Below are 21600 nucleotides of genomic sequence, written 5' to 3'. Positions count from 1 at the left end.
TACAACCTTTCTTCTATTGCACATAGTTTCCTGTGCCCACCCAGAGGCGTGGTTAATATAATGGGCAAACCCTCCCTTGTAGTCAGTCAAAACAAACTGGTTCTTGGGCAGCTCTTCTCCCTCTGGGATTGGTGCCTGGATGAAGGGTACCAGTGTGAGCTACATCTGCCTGTGACAGGGTTGGCATCCTTTGTAGGCAATTAAGTTCCTGGGCACAGCCCAGAAAGCCATTACGTCCATTTGGCTCAGGCAGGAAAATGTCAACTTTCTAAAAGTGTCATTTTTAAAATAGTAATGTAAAATCCAGCTCAACCATTAAGCTGATTTTTAAATTAGTATTAAAATGAGTCCTTGAATAATTTTTCTAGTTACTTCCAGACTGCAGTTACCCTATATAAGGTTTTATAATGTAACCCATTGCTTTCCTATGGGAGAGACAGCCTTTCCACAGTGAAACATGACTTTGGAGGATTTTCACTGCCAGGACTTGTAAAACATAAAATACACGTAATACTTCAACGTGAGCCCCCAACATTGTGTTGCTGTTTGTTTATCTTTGTATCATCCCAGTGATGTTGTTTCCCACAGCCTATTTTCTCCAATGACAGACCGTATTCAGGTTCTGCCCTCTACACTCTTCCAATTAATGCAGTGCAGGGAGTCACCACTTTGTAAATAATTATGACAGTGCAAGCCTGAAAACCCAGGAATGCTGCCAGTGGCAATCGGGTCCTCGATGGTCAGGCAACTGCCTCCATGTTACCATGAACCTTATCCTTCCAGGGAGATAAAGTCAGCACTCTGCTATATTTTGCAATTCTCCTTTACTGGCACATATGAAAACAAACTAACAATCAAACTTGAATATCTAGTCTTTGTTGAAGCCAATAACCAGCAAGTGAAATACATTACATTCTGATAAAAAGAGTAAAAAAAACTATGACCACCATCAAAATACATAACTTAAATTAACTTTATAAATGACATACTGAGGATTCAAACTGTGGGCTACTTTTATTATAAGAGTTAAACGTCTACCAATGTGCGATATCATATCTAATATAGTCCTGAAGCAATATATATCATCATTACTAATCGAAGGAGAGTACCTGTAAATAACGTCTTCCAGGCAACGTTAACATTAAAAATATTATTATGTCTCACATTAATGGGCATAATATTAGACGAGCATATATGTGTCTTGCTAATCAGTCCTGGCCAAATTGGCCATGAGAAACAAAGTCAACATATTAGAGCACATCATAAATCACATTCTGACTTGATATATAATAGGTATTGTCTTGATAGACCTTTTCTTTGTTTCTGTACAATTGGCAAACCAGTGTTTTGAGCATAGTGGGCAACAGGTGTTATGGCCTGTGTTGTTTGCATTCATAACCATAACTTGTGAATGGTAGTGGTTTTACATGTCTGAGCCAGATCCATGACTCAGTTTTAAATTGTTGTTTTTTCCAGTGATTTTTATAGTTATTTTGTCTTGATGTACGTAATTTCCAGTCTCTGCACCACCTGGCTGTGGGTCACAGCTTTCAGTCATGCTCAGTGGTAGTTGGCCACACACCTAGCACCCAACCTGCCTTTGTTCGTGTGCAGCGAGAGTTGATCACAAGATCTGGCTTGCAGCAAGGCCCTGCGCCCAACACGCTGTGCATCCCGAGCCCCCACCACACACCCCTTTGACCGAACCTGTAATGGGGCTGCAGAGAGGGGATTGGGCACATGGCATACATCCTACCTCTTGATTTTGAAGCAAAGCCATTCACATATTTTAGTGATTGGCTTTTCTTATGATTTTTTTTACACTGCCCTAAACTTGCAAGTCAGAAGTGGCTCATGAGCCAGGCACAAAATGCCAGTCAAATCCAGCATCTAAAATAGCAGCTGACAAGATCTCAAGTTGACTCTAAATCATTCACTGTTTTGGGTACTTTTTTCTCTGGTGCATCTTATATTTTACATGTGTCTAGATACCCCATAGCCACTGCCCGTGGTTTGGTTACCTTTAGGGTTGGCCACTCATGGCACTGGGAATTATTTTGCACAGACCGAAACATTAAAATGGCGGAAAACTAAAAATGTGATTGACATGAGTCACAAGACCTGAATTGCAAATTTAAATGAGCGAGAAGTACAAAAGTGGTAATCCTTTAAAGCTTGAGTGGAAACTTTTATAAACAACTATATCTCAAAAACAAAAGAATGGATTTACAACAACCCAAAAATAGAGAGGGGCTTAGTAAAGCTCTTCTTTGATGTCAAATTTGGTATAAATTAGTTGAGCATCTTGGAATGTAAATGGGAACAAACCTTTCTATGAGAGCTAAAATGGGAAAACACTTAATTTTTCACTACCCCCTTAACTTTTTTCCTGTGGACGAAACTTAGCTTACTTAGAATGTAGATTGCCAGGTTTATCGCAAATATGTCCACTGGGTCAAAAGATATAGGCAAATCAAAAAGTGACTTTTCAATAAAAACACTGCCTCAACCATAACTATGCATCAGAAAGTACTTCTCCCTGCTAAAATGAAGGCTTCATTAGATCTGACGCAAAGCAATGCACAGCCTAGCAGAGCCAAGCAGCTGCCACCTGAAGGCTTCACCAGATCCAATGTCTAGAGACACAGATTCCCACTCCACAGATGAAAGCTTCAACGGATTGAATGCCGGTGAAAGCTGCACCGGATCCAAAGCAGAGTGCCGCAAATCCCACAGAGGTGCACCACTTCTCATCAAAGGCTTCACCAGCTACAAAGCAACGCAAAACCCCCGCAGGACCTCACTGTACAGCTTAAGGCCTCACCAGATCCGACACCTAGTGATGAAGAGCTCCGCAAAGCAAAGCTGGCCATACCTACATGAAGGACAAAACATACAACTTTCAGCAAGCCGAACTCGGTCCTGTACCTGGCCGGTGCTCCAGTTTTCTCAGCCTGTACTTGTGACTTTTTCCCGGACCACCATGACCAGATGCTCATAGCTGGTGCTATTTTCACCTGAAACATTAAAAAGTCATAACTCTAGTTCTACTGATTGGATTTTGACTATTTTTTAAGTAGCATTATTATTGATTTTGCAAGGGTTGCAATATCGTTGGCCGAATGCTCACCATAAGTGTAGTCGTTCACATCATGTCAAATCCAAAAAACATTCCAACAGAAAAAAAAAACAGTCTGTCACCCCATACCTCCATTGATTATCCACCCTGACCCTGGTTATATCAGTGTCTCTTCAGTCTCCTCTGGTATAATTCTGGGCAGTGTGCTGCCTCTCTTGGTATCATGGCGACACCCCGTAGTTCATATCAGGTCTTTGAGCAGTCCAGTGACCCATCTGTGTCCACTGTCGCCACCTTGGTGGGGTTGGGCTAGCCATCCTCTGCTTCCCAGCACTCCCAGGTTTTCCCAAACATTTTGGAGCACTCTCCGCCCTCATTCACCAGTTTTTCCTATCGCGCGAAACATATTCATTTCCATTACCCAGGGCTAGACTCTTGGTCGGCCATCCATTCCCCATTTCTGTATAACTTCCCTTTTGCCTAACAGTAGTTCTAGGTTGACCATGCTCCCAGTAGCACCAGATTTACGCCAATATTACTCTATTTTTCGAAATTAGTTTGGGATTTTTATTGTGTTGTGCTTTCACTTTTTTGCTCTTTGAGTAATACATAAATATTTTATACATTGCCTCTAAGTTAAGCCTAACTGCTATTGTGCCAAGCCACCAGAGGGTTAAGCACAGGTTTATATAGTGTCTTTTGTTGTTTAGCCTGACAAGGATTGTGTTTATAATTTACGTGGGGCTTCGACCCCACTCAACTAATATCCATATTTCTTACAAGCAAGACCCTTAAATCCTGCTCATCCAGAAGTTGAGTCTCAGTGACTAGCGGGCTCCAGCATTTCCTGACTCATCTGTTGTGGCAGGAACTGCTCTATCTTTTCCTTTGCCACAATGCAAACAAAGTTTTATCCCTACATCTTTGCATCTCCTTGGTTCACAATTTCTCCGGGTCTGCATGGGCTGGCTCTCATCTGTAACCTTGGGTTCGGGTTTCTGCCTTGTAATTATCACTAATTTCTGATCAACCCTACTCCGGTCTGATTTTCGTTAACTTAACAGATGATCCAATTTTCTGAATAAATTAATAATAAACTCTCCACAATCTTCAAGGGAATCGTCTACTTGGGCCAACAAGTCCTTTAAGACAATACATAACCCTTGATAAGAGTGAGGCTGTTTTTCCTCATGCCGACCAAACTTGGAGAATAGCCAATTAAATGTAAATATGTAACTAATTAGTCCTTGCTACCTTGTTTTAAATTTAACAATTCAGAATTTACAGATTGTATAAATACCAAAAATGTTTTGATCTCCATCCTAAATTTTGCATAATTGTATGACGGGGGTTGTCACTTTCACTAATGGAATGGACCATGGGGCTGATTGTCATGAAAATAAGCAGCTGCACATATAAAGTGTGACTAACACTGATTTAAGAAGGTGGCAAATTTAGCTGCCTTTCCCGCCAAAAATTCGGAAGGTGCCAGAGGAACGGCTAGTGGCGTGATCACATGCCCAACTGGACCCTGACCCATACCTCCAATAGCACATTCCACTCGTCAGTCTTAGTATTGGATTCAGAGTACACAAAATTAGGTGTTTTTAAAGAAAATGTAGATTGTGCCCCCTCTGTGGCAGTTTGTCTTTTGCTTTGAAAAGTTTTTCTAGAACTGGGTTGACTCTAGTGTAATTTTGTAAAGCAACAAATAAATTGACCACCTAAGCTAGAGATGGATTCTGAGGCTCCATCTTGCCCAGACAGGATAGTATAGGTCGGCCTGTTATTCTGAGCCGCTTGAGCACTAACCTGAGAGGGTGAGTGATCCTGTGGGAGCGAGATGGGTCCAAAGAAGAGTGCTCCATTACCTCCCAAAGACTGCTCATGGCCTAAACACAGTTCTGCACTCCGAGCCTGACCAGTCCACAGGGGAAAGGAAATGGGACATTGATAAAAGAGAGATGTTCTCCTGTCTGCCTTGCCACTCTTGCACATGGGGTGTCTTTTCTATAACTTCTATATGGTATCCTCAGTAGGGATGGTAGAGGTTTGTGTAGGTGTAACAACAACAAAAAAGTAAGACACCACATTAGAGTTTTTAGAAGAAAGAATTGTGCATCCTTTTTTTCGACTTTTCTGATCTACTTGTTTTCATCACCCTTGTCATTTCCTAAGTGTTTCCTCTTTCCCACTAGTGAGGTTTTAAATCCATAACCTCAGTGTATGTTTAAAAGAGAAAAAAGGCGTGCTAACACCGAAGACTCGAGACACTCGTTTTCTACCTCCATCTCCTCCCAAACTCACCCCTTCCTGGTTATATGAATTTGCACATCGAGTCATTGAAATAGGTTCTACATCAGGAATTATTCTTATTCCTTGAACTACTACAGTTTTCAGGCTTCTTTAAAACGTAGTTCAAAAACAAAAAGGTTCCGGTAGCTAGGCAAAACACATAATACTCAATTCAGTCTTTAGTGTATTTACTTGTAAACAAGTCAAAGGTTCTATTGAGATGACAGATAAATATTATCTTATGGTCTTTCTTCCGAGGAGCACCAGAGTTCAAAATATCAGATACTTAATGGGTTCTTTGGACAGTAATTAAAGCTCCCCTATATAGCGCATAGCAAGTTTGAATTACTGTGTCTTTCTCGACAGGCGTCCGTTGGTGACCTATTTTTTTGTGTTTTTTCTTACAGGTTTGAGAAACAGGCAGCAGGCGCTAATCCGGGATGGAACAACCAACTAAAAATGAGAGCAACAGGAAAATGCTGGTAGGAGTTCGGGAGGAGACTCCAGCATCGGCAGGATCGGAAGAGGAACGTCTTTCAGGTATCAGATAAGTAAACAACAACAGTCATCTTGCCGACCAAGGACTTGGGCTTTTAACCTGTCATGTCCGCAAATGACTGCCATTCTTGCAAGATTTGAAGATTCTCGCAAGCACGTCGTCTAACGTTTGAATGTGGGGACGCTACTGATGCAGGTAGAGCGTAAGTCACGGGCTTTGGCTCAGATCAAGTGTAGTATCTGTTCTTATCAGTTTGAAAGCGCAATTTTTGGGCAAGTAAAATTTGATTTACAGTAACTACGACTTCAATTTATGAAGTGAATAAATTTGCTTTATGCAAATTTATGCAAATTTCACGACGTCCCAACAAGCTTTTAACTAAGCAGGAGGAGGGGCACCAGCGTGCTGGTGTCTGTTTGTTCCTTAGGAACACAAAATATAACCCGCAAGGACCTGTGGTCAGCGTTAGAGCACCAGACACGTTGTACTCCCTACATCTCTCTCTTTCCTGGCGGTTGGGTGGACTAATGCTGGAGACTTAAAACACCTCTTAACACCGTTCACAGGCATGAACAGCACCTAGCCCTCTGGCGAGGGGATACATGCTTAGGTGGTAACACCTATAACCCTTACCTTAGCTCTAGGGCGTGACTGGACAGTGTTTCTTGCACTGCAGACTATTGTGGTCTGCTGGGAGTCACCCCAGGTACCCAGGCGGCAGACCCCAGGTGACAATGGTAGACCTGGCGGTAACCCAGGAATTACCGTTAAGTCCCAAATCCCCGAAATGGCAGACGAAATGGACACTGGAACCCCAGTGACAATCCCAAATGGCATCCGCCCACCGGACGCCCAGAAACACAACCCCAGCCCCCTGGGGTGGGCAGCAAGGCAGCAAGTAAGGCTGCTCCTGCAGAAACAAGCACCAGTGCTGGGAAGGCTGGTGCCCCGAAGACCTCAGGGCCAAAGTTTGGGGCACCTGAAAACCCCAATGCTGCCAATCCAGGAAGTGGGTGAAAGGGTGAGGCAGGGACCAGGCAAGGGACCACCCCCGAACCCTTAAATGGGTAAAATGTCTCCCACCGGCACGCCCAGGTAATGCGGTGGGAGGTAAAGGACAGGGAAGGGCCCAGACTGGACAGGGACTTGTTCTTGAACAAGGTCCTCAAACCAGCAGGGGTCTTGTGGCAGAGGTGCTGAGCTGCCAGGCGTCCGTGTCAGGCATGATTTTCCTCCTCCGCTTCATCACACAGCCCCTCTTCAGGAAGTACTGGGACTTCTTCTAGGGGAAGAAGAAGGAGACACCCTAAATCACCTTCAGCTTGACAACAGGATGGGCGCCAGCGACAACGGAGAAGAGGGTAACAGTTGAGATGACCAACCCCCAAATTCCGCACAGAGACATCGCGTAGCTCCTCCAGAGGTACGGCACCTTCCTGACTGGACCCACCAAGGTCAGAGACGTCAACGGAATATGGAACACTACCTTGCGAGCAACCATCAACCGCCACAAAGACCATGCAGGGAGAGACGGAATGAAACACCCACCGACAAGCTTCTACCTAGGAGCCGACGAAGGGAGGATCAGGTACCTGGGACAACCCTCCACCTTCAGGAAGTGCACGGCCATGGACCACATAGGAAGAGACTGCCCAAAGAAGTTCTGCAGGATCTGCAAGCAAATCGGGCATGACACGACCCGACCCTGTGCACCAGCAAGAAGATGTGCAACTTCTGTGGAGGAGAAGGTCACAACTACTACCAGTGCCCCAAATCAGACAAGCCAAAGAACAACACAGCGGCAGCGGGAGGCATCCCACTCACGAGGAGCACCAGACCAATGGTGGATCCCGACGCCAACGCCAAGTTGAACGACCTCTTGGAGGCTGCCAAGAACAAAGCGGACAAGAAACCAGGACCAACCAAGAAGGTCGAGCAGAAGGAACCAGTCCTGAAGTTGACACCACCCCAAGGACCAGGCCAAGCACAATCCCAAGAGGAGCCCGTTGCGGAACCCGCTACAGCGAAGGAGCCACCACCCCCGATAGAGGAGGAACAAGCAACGGGAGCCCAGCGCCCCAATGGAGACCCCAATGAGTTGGCCTAACGGCTAGGGCGCTCGACTTCGGACACGGGGGAACTGGGTTCGAGTCTCTGTAACGACGCTAAACCTCCTGTGATTCTGGGCAAATCACTTAATCTCCCAGTGCCTAACAAAAAAAACAAAAAAAAGAATGTGCGTCCTCATGTAACGTAACTGGTGCTATGTAAAGCACTCTGATACCTGATTGGATTCGGGTCAAGTTCGCACTATGTAAAACTCTGCTAAAAAAAAAAAAGGAAGGAGCACCAGAAGCCCAACCGCAGATTACCAGAGGGACCAACACCCAGAGCGAGATGCGGGAGCTGAGGATGAAAGAGAAGGAGAGGAGAAGGCCCAGCCAAAGCAAAGGGAAGTAATAACCAGAAGAACAAGAACAAGAGCAACAAGTCCCAGCCAGATTGCGGCAGTAGCAAGGACGAAAAGGAGGGAAGGCAGAAAGTCAGACCGCAGAGGTTGCGGGACAAGGGGAAGTAAGAGAAGGAAGAGAAAGAGGAGGAAAAGAGACAGATCAGGTCCAGAGGGAAGACAGGAACCGCTCCACCACCAGCAGACACCAAAGCTGACCTTGACAACAACAAGGGAGGAAAGCGAGTCCAGGCCTCCCCCAAGACCTGCAGAAAGAGAGAAGGCTTAGGAAGGATGACTTCTACACCCAGAAGAAGATCATCAAGGATAAGGAACAAAGGAACACAACTTCACAGTGGACTCCTGGACAGAGGACAGTGACATGGAGGATGATGGAAACACCCTGGAGAACCCTGTAGAAGCTGTCCGAGAGGACCTGCAGAGGCTGCACCAGATGGTCAGTAAAGCCCTGGAGACCACAACAAAAAAGAAGGACGACAACATCGTGTGGATGGAAGGCGCAGAAGCCACAGTGGAGATCTCCACCGAGAACCCAGAAAAGACAGCACCAGTGACAGAGGGTCTGCAGACGGTTTAGTACCCAGCGGTCTAAACAGCCCTCCCCACAGAAAGGTTCAGAAACCAGACACTGACTGCTACAGCTGAGACAATGGCAATATCATTGTTCACCCTAAACGTCAGAAGTGTGAAGGATCCGGTTAGGCGGGTCGGCACATTACGCTTCCTGGCCGCTCAGACCCAAGATATCTACTTTCTGCAGGAATGCGGTATTCCATGCGCCCAGTCGTACAGCCAGCTTGAACGGCAGTGTACGCACGGGCCATCTTTTTTGTCTGGAGTTAACGATTTCAAACCGACTGGAGTGCCCATTCTATTCAAGTGGAGGCATTTCACCGTGGACAAGGTCACCGAGTAGATCAACGGCAGAGTGCTGGTTATGGACGGCTCGTAGGTCGGTGAGTCGAAAAGGCTCATCAATGTCTATGCCCCCAGGAGAAGAATGAGTGACTCAAGATGTTCAGGGTGCTCAGGATGCAACTCGTGACCTCCAGAGCCATTCTGATTGGTGGTGATTTCAACTGCATAGTAGAGTTGGATGGACGCACTGGGTCAGGTTCTGCAGGGATGGATGGGACGTCCAGGCTGTTGGTGGAGATGATAGGTGAGGCGTCCCTCCAGGATGTCACTGGGAGCATGGGGCTGAATGCCAGGAATTTCTCCTGGAGTAGGTCGGACGGATCTGTGCATTCACGGATCGACTTACTATTCACCTTCCCAACAGTAAAGCCTGGGCAAAGCTCCATGGTCGCCGTCCACTTCTCAGACCACAGAGCAGTCAGTTTCAAGGGGGAACTTACAGGGAAGTTCCCCGCTGGCCCAGGATCATGGAAACTGAATTGCTCGTTATTGGAAAATGAGGAGTTGGTGGCGAACCTCAGAACTGTGTATGTAGAGTGGAGGGACATGAAGGACCGCTTTCACTCCACCAGTGAGTGGCGGGAATGGGTGAACTACAGGTTTCGGAGCATCTTCCAGGAGGCAAGCAGAGCTGCTGCACGGGAAAAGAAGAGGGCGTTCAGGAAGCTGCAGAGCAAACTGCAGCACTGTACGAGCTCGAGCTCAGGGGATGGGAAGTGGACGACGACTTGGAGGAAACCTGAAAAGGGCTCTTGGAGCACTTTAGGGAGGAATCCAAGAAAATCATCTCCCGGACCAGAACTGAGAACCTCGAGAAGGATGAGAAATGCAACTCGTTGTTCTTTAAGAAACTTCACTCAGCCCACACACCACTAGTAGAGCTTCGGGACTCGGAGGGCTACCTCCAAAGTGAGAAGGAGGAAGTCATGAGAGTCATAACTGACTTTTATGGTGAACTTTACTCACCAAAGTTGTTGGAGAGAGCCCATGGATAGTTTCCTGGAGGGCATCTCAAAGACACTGGGTCGAGAAGAGAGAGAGGGCCTCAACGCTCCCTTCACCCTGGAAGAGCTGCACTTGGCCGTCATGACCTCCAAGAGAGGTAAGACACCCGGGAATGACAGTCTCCCAGTGGAACTTTGTTTGTGGGACCTGATAGGGCCGGATTTGCTGGACCTCTATGAGGAAATGGTGGGCAAGGGCAGTATGTCGCAATCCCTGCAAGAGGGTATGATGACACTCTTGTACAAACAGAAGGGAGACAGAGAGGACCTCAAGAACTGAAGGCCCATCTCTCTACTCAATGTGGACTACAAGATTCTTGCAAAGGTGATGGCCAACCGCCTAAAGAAAGTGATAGCAAAGATAGTCCACCCTGACCAGTCCTGCGGGATACCTGGTCGGCAAATCATGGGCAGCTTGGCCCTGGTCCGGGACACAATAGAGTACGTCAAGGGCCGCAAGGTCCTGATGGCCTTGGTCAGCTTGGCTCAGGAAGAGGCGTTCGACCGAGTTTCCCATGAGTTCATGGACCAAACAGCCAGAGCACTGGGACTGGGAGACGTCTTCTATGACGCGGTGGCCAGAATGTATAGAGACATCTCCAGCACGGCGTTGGTAAATGGCTGGAGAACCGACCCTTTCCCCATCCTGTCCGGGGTGAAGCAGGGCTGCCCGCTTTCCCCCCTCCTGTTCATCTGCGTGATAGAGCTCCTTGCTGAACGCATCCGGCAGATCAAGAACATCAGAGTAGTGAAGGCACCAGGAAGCAGGGGACAAGGTGAAGTGGAGTGCTCCCTCTACATGGACGACGCCTCACTCTTCTGCGCAGATGGACCATCTGTGCAAGAGCTGGAGAGCACTTGTATTGAGTTTGGGAAAGCGTCAGGAGCAAAGATCAACAGCGCCATGTCGGAAACCCTACTCTTCGGAAACTGGACCCCCACCCGAGACCCACTGCCTTTCCCCTTCAAGCAGGACTTCCTGAAGATCCTTGGAGTCTGGTTTGGCGGAGAAGGTGCAGCGGAGAAGACATGGGAAGAGAGACTGGTGAAGACGAGGCAGAAGCTGGGACTCTGGAGCCTCCGGAAGCTGAAGATCGAAGGGAAGTCTTTGGTCCTGCGGAATGAGACCCTGCCAGTACGTCGCTCAAGTGTGGCCTGTGCAGACCCGAATGAACAGAGTGAAGAGGGCAGTGATGTTCAAGACCCACGACAAGGGAGACAAGGGAGTGCCAGACATCGCCCCCCTCCTGAGGGGGATCCTTGTGTGCCACTACGTGAGGAACACCCTGAGGACTGAAGATGGGAGCCATGTCGACTTTCTGATGGCACACTTCTTCCTGTTGCCAATGTGGAGGCGCCTCAGATGGGCAGAGTGGGGGAGTGCCATCCTGTACAACTGTGAGACCCCATATTTCTACAAGGAAGTGGAGAAGTTCATGAAGGAGTTCGGGCTGGAGGCTGCTGCCCCCGCCAAATGGCCCCCAAAGCTTGTCCATAGCCAGATAAGCGCAAGGGACATCAGCGAACAGATTGGCGCCCTCCCCTCTGCCACAACGGACCACGTTTGGGAAAAAGTTGCATCCAAGCGCCTGATGAACCAGCACAAAGACATCGCCTGGATGACCATCCAAGGAGGACTTCCAGTGAGAGCCTTCATGCACGCAAGAGGAGTTAACCGATACAAGTCCTGCCCGAAAGGGTGAACCGTGGTTGAGATGACATACTATCTCTTCTGGGAGTGCACATACACACAGGACTGGTGAAGGCCCTAGGCACGGAGCTTAGGGCCTTGATACTTACTTCATGCATCACAGTGAACTCTGTGATGTGTGGTTTGTTCCCAGGGACACATGCACTAGGTGACCTCTAGGGCTGCTGGAGGCTCCTGTGCTGTTTTTAAGATGTTTTTTTGCTTTCTGGAAACCGCCTGGTAGTAGGGAAAAAGGAGACATCCACCCTGGTGTGCCATAAGATGATCCACAGCCTCCTGCGTGACTACGCTGCACTGGACGGATCAAATAAAGACAAAGACGACGACTGAAGACCCAAAGGGGTCCCCTTGCACCCTTACACGGAGGGGGGGCATGGAGAGACCACTAACCTGTTTTGTCCATTTTTCTTTGACCCAGGAACCGGTTGGGGACAGGTGAGAGGAGAAGACAGATGGAGTAAATGTAGTTATTTACTGTATGTATTTGACTAACGCGATCTTATCCCTTCACAGGTAAAAGGTCAATGGGATAGCTTGCACACTTTTTGCCAAATTTGTTACCGACTGACGAATAAACAGGGTGTTGTGGAAGGTGACGATTGATGTATCTGAACCAGAAACGACGCCCTGACAAGAGGAAAAATAAAAAAAAAGCAACTCGCGGACCCTGTTGTATGTCATGGAACTATGCTGCAGTCCGGACAAACTGTTTCATGGTTAGTAAGGGTAAGCACAGGTTTTCGTTTTGAAACTGTAGTTATCTAACAAGTCACTGCTTTATTAACTCTGGGGGAGGGGTTAGATGCTTGAGTATGACTCATAATTGAGGGAGAGCAGTAAATAAAGATTATAACTGTTTAACAATAACTGTCTTAAACTGAGACCCTAAGGCTTTTCTTCTGTGCTGCTGTGCCATGTATTTAAGTCATGTTGTTTTTTTTCTCTCTCAGTTATGATGCTCTCTTATTTCATTGCTATTTTCTCATATGTGCCCAGGATTTTATCCACCCAGACGATTTGTCATGTCTCATGAACTCTGAATATAGCCCCGGGGGAATGTGGTTGTGGGAAAACAGCCAAGGTCTCACTGGCCCACCCACGGCCTACTTTATGGGGGAGGGGTGGTCTGAAGACTGTGTCAGACCTCCCTAGAGACCCTAATAGTGTTATTATTCTTGGGACCCAATACTCGGTAGTGAGAAATCAGTGAACACAACAGAGATGTACTACAAATCTTTACTACACAAGCCTATTTTATAAAAAACATGGCAATAAATTAATGCCATTATAATTGGAGCTTTAGGAAAGATAAATAATAAAAAGAATGAACACAAATGGGATGCTGAACATCATTATGAAAAAAAAAAGACTAGAATTGTATTTTACAGTGTGCAATTCTTAGGAGTTCTAGCCCAGCCTCACAAGCATCAGCTGCCTGGGCTGCGGGCAGCCCTGGTTATGACAGCAGTCTGTGTCCATGTGTGTATCCTGCTTTGAACTTTCAGAGTCTCAATTTGCACTGCATTCTCCTCTTTATCCAACAGCTAAACGAAGGGCTACTTTGACTATTTCGCAATCAGCAAAAACGTTTCACTAAACAGTTTTTGCAATATGTGCAAAAACAGACTTGCTTCCCAAGAGGTTTGTGAGTAGTAGAAGTTGTGAGAATCTCACTTATTTATAACACAACACTAACAATGAGAGTACTCCTTCCGATAGTGGCATATATATGTTGCTACTAAACAATGGCATTAGTCATAAAGCAAGCATAAACATAAAAACTACGCAAGCATATTAAAAAAGAAAATCTCAAAATATACAAACATAAGCTAAAAGGATCCAAGGGCAAAGGTCATAGTGCATTAAGGTCCACACAATAACATAGTCTCCATATAAGCTCTCATGATCTGCCATGATTAATTCTGGATTGCCTTCAGGTTCATTCGAAGTTACTCAGCAAACGACAATTAGAGTGCAAATGGAGTTTGCACCCAATGTGACTTTCTGACCTCAGGGCAAATTGCGCTCAGACCCATAACATGTCCCACCACGAGTGTCTCCATGTATAAAAAATATTGAAAAGAGGAAAATCATGTGGGGTTAGAATTTCATAAAGTTGGTATACCCCGTTATTCCTCATTCCACTTGAGTACCTTGGAATCCCCTATGTGGTTTTACTGAGCGTAACTCTTGGCACACTTTGAATAAAGCATGTCTGGCATATTTTCCAAGTCTTAACATCGCCTGAGCCAATATAATTAAGTTTCAATTAATGCTCAGTCTGTCTGAAGTCTCTGGGTCTGAGCACAATTCCATTTCCACTAACATCAGAGGAAGAAGTGCTATTGCCCCGAAAAAGTATAGTTCCAATGGAGAAGAGGGCGTGTCCCCGTGCCTGCTGTAAACATCTGAACAACAAACAGCGTGACACATGTATATACATAGAAGACATTTCAGGTATGGATTTCACCGATTTACATTAATTCTTTACTGCAATTAACGTTAGATTAGCGGTTTGTGGTTATTTGAACGGAAGAAATGTCTTTTTTTATCGTTTTATATAGCAAAACATTTGGCAGCGCAGAAAAGTAAATTACGCATTTTATTTTAATGACTCATCTAATTAATGGTTTCATAAGACCAACTAAAAACGTAATCAATATACCTTAATGTACTTAATATCCGGATTTCTGGGCGTTGACATTTGCCTAACAACGATTCTGTTCCATACGTATTAATTTTTTCCAGAATTACTACAATACTTTAAAAATCTACCTTTAATTGCCTTGTTTAATATTTTTAAATGGTGCTTCCTTGTGGGAACCTACGAACTGTTCATTGCCAAGAGGTTGTTTGTTCAATAACATACATAATCTGTGCCTGTAGAGCCAAAGATGTATCGATGCTAGACATAAAATGTTCATTGAGTCTGAATTAGAAGGAAAAAAATAGACCTGCCCTTTAAAGGTGGGAACCTAGAAATCAATACTTAGTCTGCGGAAATGTTTAATGCATGTTAACTACAGTTACACAAACAGTCTAAAATAACCAACAGAAACATAAATGGTGACACAGCTAAATTAAAATTAAACGACTAACTGCATAAGGGTTGAAAGGAATTCATGAGACAAGTGTTGGATAATCATTATTGGAAAGGCAGTATCTTCCTACTGTCTGCACATTTTAGGTGTCAAGTCCCTTCTGGGAGATAGCAATCCCTCTGACTGAAGGTATTCTAAGAGCCATGGACTTAAAAAGTCACCCATAAAGGGCAGTATTTTAGAAAAATAGGATATTTTAATACATAGTCGAAAAGGCAAACTGAGTTTGTCATTTAGAGTTTGGTGGGACAGAAATAGCACCATAAATCAATGGTACTACCTTGCTGTCAAAGGCACAGTTCCATGACCTCATTTTGAGGTGGGGGAGCTGCCAGGTTTCTGACTGGAGCCCCCGCTGGCTTTGCCAATCGAATCAATTGATCCAAGGTCCTCTTACCACAGGTGTCAGTGCCATATGACTTGCATTTTAGAAACAAACCTTGCTATGAGGGGTCGTTTATGGAAAGCTAAGTAGAACGTGAATGGCGTGCATTTAGCTGAAATAGTAGCTGACTGTCCATCGGCTGTACTGGCAGATTCTCTTTCAGCATCAAGATCTCTAGATGTGGTGGGTGGTCCTGCCATCCCTGGCAGGATGGAGGCCGAACTGAGGGCCTTCGCTAGCCCAGTGGGCTGATGGATGACAAACCCACCTTTACATGAAGCACTGAATGCTGTATATAGCCTTTCACACATTGCATCATAACTTATTCAGTTGTGCACTATAGCCTTGTTTATCAGTATATGAAATTTCCCTAAAGAAAAACTTATAAACACATATTTATAAGTGTATATATATATATCTGTGTGTGTGATTGCATATGTATACATGCACTTGTTATGTTTGGTTTCTTTCATTGCACACAAAAGAGTGGTGTTTTAGGTTTTTTTACTGGCAATGGAGATTATGTCTCAACATAACATCCATCTTTGAATCACAGATTCCCTCCAAAGTAAGTCCTTTTTTAGTTAAATTGTCCATATTTACTTACTTTTAGAAGCCTGGATTAATTATTTAATTGATGTTTCTAAGTTGGGAATATTGAAACTGTTCATTGGTAAGAGCAAATTTACTCTCAAAATACATAATTTATGTAGATCCGGCCTTTTTCCTCAATTTATCGGCCAATATCATTGCTAAATATTGATTGCTAAATCTATGCCAACCTATTAGCCAAATGAATACAGATTATTGTTCCCACCATAATTCACAAAGACTAACCGGGATTTCTTAATGGCTGCAAGGTTATTATAACTATGAAAAGCTTTCTGGCCAGCATATTCAGCAGCTACTCTTATACATACACTGACAGCTATTCTTGTTGACACAGAGTAAGATTTTGATCTGAAATTGAAATCATCTGTAGTATGCACTGTCTGAGTTTATATTTCCACAAACAAGTGATGGACGGAATGCTGACAATGCAGACATTCTCCCCCAGTCAAGAGATCTGGGTTAAATCCATCGTTCTTTTGCCCACTACGCCACCCCAGTTTAGACATGGCCATATGCAAATCAGTCTTGACCCTGTGCCTCATGGGAACAGTCCAGCCCGAACTGCCAAGCCATGTCTTCCCTGGACCAGAATCAAGCATCCTAGGACCGGTTTCTGGCTATCAGCCGTCATCAGCCAGGATAGCTTGACTCCAGCGGCGTAGTGAGCACGGGTCCCACGTCTGGGAATACCCATCCCACTTAGGGCGAAAAGCGTTACAACAAACAAGTGATGGACGGAATGCTGACAATTCAGACATTCTCCCCCAGTCAAGAGATCTGGGTTAAATCCATCGTTCTTTTGCCCACTACGCCACCCCAGTTTAGACATGGCCATATGCAAATCAGTCTTGACCCTGTGCCTCATGATAGCCAGAAACCGGTCCTAGGATGCTTGATTCTGGTCCAGGGAAGACATGGCTTGGCAGTTCGGGCTGGACTGTTCCCATGAGGCACAGGGTCAAGACTGATTTGCATATGGCCATGTCTAAACTGGGGTGGTGTAGTGGGCAAAAGAACGATGGATTTAACCCAGATCTCTTGACTGGGGGAGAATGTATGCATTGTCAGCATTCCGTCCATCATTTGTTTGTTGTAACGCTTTTCGCCCTAAGTGGGATGGGTATTCCCAGACGTGGGACCCGTGCTCACTACGCCACTGGAGTCAAGCTATCCTGGCTGATGACGTCTGACAGCCAGAAACCGGTCCTAGGATGCTTGACTCCGGTCCAGGGAAGACATGGCTTGGCAGTTCGGGCTGGACTGTTCCCATGAGGCACAGGGTCAAGACTGATTTGCATATGGCCATGTCTAAACTGGGGTGGTGTAGTGGGCAAAAGAACGGTGGATTTAACCCAGATCTCTTGACTGGGGGAGAATGTATGCATTGTCAGCATTCCGTCCATCATTTGTTTGTTGTAACGCTTTTCGCCCTAAGTGGGCTGGGTATTCCCAGACGTGGGACCCGTGCTCACTACGCCACTGGAGTCAAGCTATCCTGGCTGATGACGGCTGATAGCCAGAAACCGGTCTTAGGATGCTTGACTCCGGTCCAGGGAAGACATGGCTTGGCAGTTCGGGCTGGACTGTTCCCATGAGGCACAGGGTCAAGACTGATTTGCATATGGCCATGTCTAAACTGGGGTGGTGTAGTGGGCAAAAGAACGATGGATTTAACCCAGATCTCTTGACTGGGGGAGAATGTATGCATTGTCAGCATTCCGTCCATCATTTGTTTGTTGTAACGCTTATATATTTCCACAAGCATTCATTCTTTCTCTGAAGTCATTATATATTGAACCAAGAATCACCATTCGTATAAATTAAAGTCAAAGTAGAGAATTTCAAATTCACATAGTCAGTAAACAGGACCATCCCCTTTCTCCTCTACTTTTTTTCAACATATATTTAACCACCAGCAGCAGCCCTAAGGAAGAATGAGGAAATTCATGGCTTTACCTGTGGGTCATCCACCAATAAAATCAGACTATACGCAAATTATTTACTGGTCCTAACTTCAAATCCGTTGGCCATCAGGATTGTTTTGGACACTCTATTAAGGTTTGGAAGGTTCTCAGCGTATAAGAATAATGCAGCCATATCGGAGTTTATTATGCTGTTGAATGTCTCTGCGGAATCAAGCAGCAGATTACCCCAGTTATTGAAGCTCACAGGTGTGTTATTTAGGTTTGCGGATACAGCGTAACTTTGATAATATCTACCCTGCTACTTATCACAATACATGGGCAGAGGTTAGTCAAATGCTGGCCAGAACCTTAATCTATTTCGTTGATTGGTAGAGTGAATATTTTAAGAAATTACCTTTCTCTCAAAAGTCCTTTATCTATTTCAACAACTTCCTGATTATATTCAAATATTTTTAAACTAAATTAGAATTTCGGGTAGATGGCTTCATATGGTTTAATTCTATCCTGAAAATAGCTAGAAAAAACAGTATCACAATATGGTAGAAACAGGTCTGTCTCACCCGGACAATAAAAGATATGACTGGCGAGCACGTTTCAAATATTTGCCTTTCCTCACCCAAAATCATGGGACGTGGATAAATTCAGGTTTCTGTCCGATCCATGTACCCCATGAACTAAATGCAGTTCCCCAAGTACTTAAAAAACTAAGGCTTATGACTAATAAATATTTAGCATCGATATGGTTAGACATTAACAAATAATTTAAATTTCCCCAGTTTATTAAATTCACAGCAGTATGGGACAATATGGAATTGTCATCACTACAAAACCCAGCAACACATAGATTACAAACTCAAGTTATTTGCACGAAGCAAATGATGGGTTTGAAAGATAATATCTATAATAAGAACAGGCAAATAATCTAATAAAACCATTCCATTATTTTCAACTATTAGTATTAGTAGTAAAGTCCAGGTAAAGCTCTCACTGCATTCACTTCCATTTTTGATGCAATAATTTCTTCAGACTATACTACCAAATTTGTGACACAATTCTACAACCATCTAAATAGTATTTACAATAGTTGGACAACAGAAATAAGAGTTCTGTGATGATCTGAGACTGTGGATGTGTCTGACGATATTTGGACGTGTTCTACTAGTATGATAAATAAGATATTTTCCAACATTAAATTACGCTGAGAGCATATTAGGACTTTGGTTAGAGCCTATTATACCCATCAAAATCTCTCTAATATGTATCCCAGTTTTAGTTTTAGATGTCCCAGATGTTAGGCAATTGAGGTGAACCATATATATGTTTTCTCTTGTCTTGTGCTAACACCACTTTGGGATCAATTAGGACATTATTTGAACAGAGTGCTAGGACAGGAAGAAATCTAGGACTTCCTGTTGAGTCCATGGGCTTTTCTCACAGTTTAAAGAGGATACCTTCAATGTATGTCACTTAATATGGGATCCATGTGGTTCAACTATGATCAGATAATTACAGGGTCCACCTCACATCTCAAAGTACCACTTTAATATACGTAGGTTTGGCTACAACTGAATTCGGTGAAAATTCAGCAACCTGGGATAGCTCTCATAAATATCATAAGAGAGTTCCTGCTTAGACTTTTAAAGCACAAAATCTACTCTTGGACACAACAAATTAAGCTTCTTCAGGAGACCAAATGGGCTGCTCCTTCCAGCTCAACTCATTTTCACATAGTGTTGAGTCAGCTCCAGTCTCATCATTTTGTAATGAGACCATAAACACTCTCTGCATCCCTGGTTCGTCTTGGAATGTTCCTTGAATGAAAGCCCTAATACCATTCAACGACAAACCAAAGTTATAATTGTCAGGTCTTGGGTCCTAGCCCCGCATGCAGGCAAATAGGCAACACAGACACACGGTTGTGGCACTGGTAATTGGCCCAGGACACGTGCTCCTGGCCCCTTTTATTGGCGGTGTCACCTGACTGGTGACGCCTGTGATGGATGGGTGTGGGGTGAGTGTGGAAAGCCAGCCCTCAGGGAGTGGTTAGTTAACCTGTACATTTGCTAAACACTAAAACGTGTCCAGCAGGACACTACATACCTCCCAACCGTTATTGAGAAAAATAGCAAAGGCGTCCAACCTGTGAGAAAGACAAAACAACAAATCAAAACAAAACACCATTGAGTCTATTTAGGCAGTCCACAGGACAGGATGGGTGCAGCTGGGAGCAACCAACATCACAACAGGCATCATTAGTTTAACCTTATGACTTTGGGTACGAAATGCGGTGTGGATGGAGTCCAGATCTTTCGTTCACATGTCTGTGAGGTTACAGTTCACCTGGGAGATGTTTGGCCCGGCCTGGTCTCACGTTGTTGGAGTCTAATTACATAGTTCAATCAATCAATCAAACCAAGCTTTATTCGATTTTGAGAATTAAAATCATAAAAGCAAACATATTAATAAAAGCAACCGCTAAAAATAGAAGCATTGGTTACATATAAGATACATCGTTATACTGTAAATACAGAACGTGTGAGAGATGATGAAAATATATTCATAACATACATCTGATCCAAAAGAGGGAAAGTTTCATGAACGAGTAATGTCGCCCTGACTGATTCCAACCTGTCGAATTTAAAAATTTAATTATTTACACATTTTCTAGCTCGTAACACGCCCTTTAAAAAACCCAACACTGATCCAATGCAATAACAATTTTCCATCTTCTGTAAATACATGAGTGCAGGGCGGCATTGCCTCCATCCACCTTGTTTTAAAAAGGGAATCAACCATCTACGCCTTTCATTAATATAAAATTTACAAAATAAAATGACATGTATAGTAGATTGCGGGGAAATATTGTCACATGGGCAGCAGGAAAGTTCCCTCGACCAATCATTAATTTTAGGGTGGGTGGTTAGGCGATAAAAAGACCCAAATCTAAATCTGGATAGCAAATATCTGTCATACCCTCCTGCAACCCATGCTAGGTATGGTTGGATCTCGCATGTTACAGTAATAATTTGGTGATTAATCACCGTGATTTTATTCAATTCTTGGGCTAGCCTGACTTCTTCTAAGTGAGTCATGCAAGTTTTTTTGAGGTCCTTTCGATTAAAAGAATTCATATTTTCAGGTAAAAAATAAGTCTGGGCGGCCAATATCATGCATGAACTTTTTGACATATTTGAGCCAGGGTATTTTGTCCACATTATCCAAACTCATGGCGTCCATAATAATGTCCCTATTTAAGCCAGTGCTAACTGAAGTCCAAATTCTGTGCCATAACAAGATTGGTTGGATTTTAATTAAGTCAGAGATATAGACGACTCCGAGCTCGCTGTGGCAGTTAAAAACTGAAGTGCTAGCTGTAACCCCCAGGATATACCTTAAAAACCCGTTTTCAATGTATTGTAACGAAGCACAATCATGGAAGCCCCAAATGGCCGCCCCGTAAATGGCTGTGCTGACGCATTTCGCTTGATAAATTTTTAGTAATATTACGGGCGGCCTTTTCCCCAGTTTTTTCGAGAAGTTTTTTAAAGCGGCAATGGACTTCATAAAAAGTAGGCTTCTGGCCTTGACTGCTGCGGTCCAT

This window comes from Triturus cristatus, chromosome 1_2 (genome assembly GCF_964204655.1).
Source record: "Triturus cristatus chromosome 1_2, aTriCri1.1, whole genome shotgun sequence".
Taxonomy (NCBI): Eukaryota; Metazoa; Chordata; class Amphibia; order Caudata; family Salamandridae; genus Triturus; species Triturus cristatus.
This window is presented reverse-complemented; position numbering follows the sequence as displayed.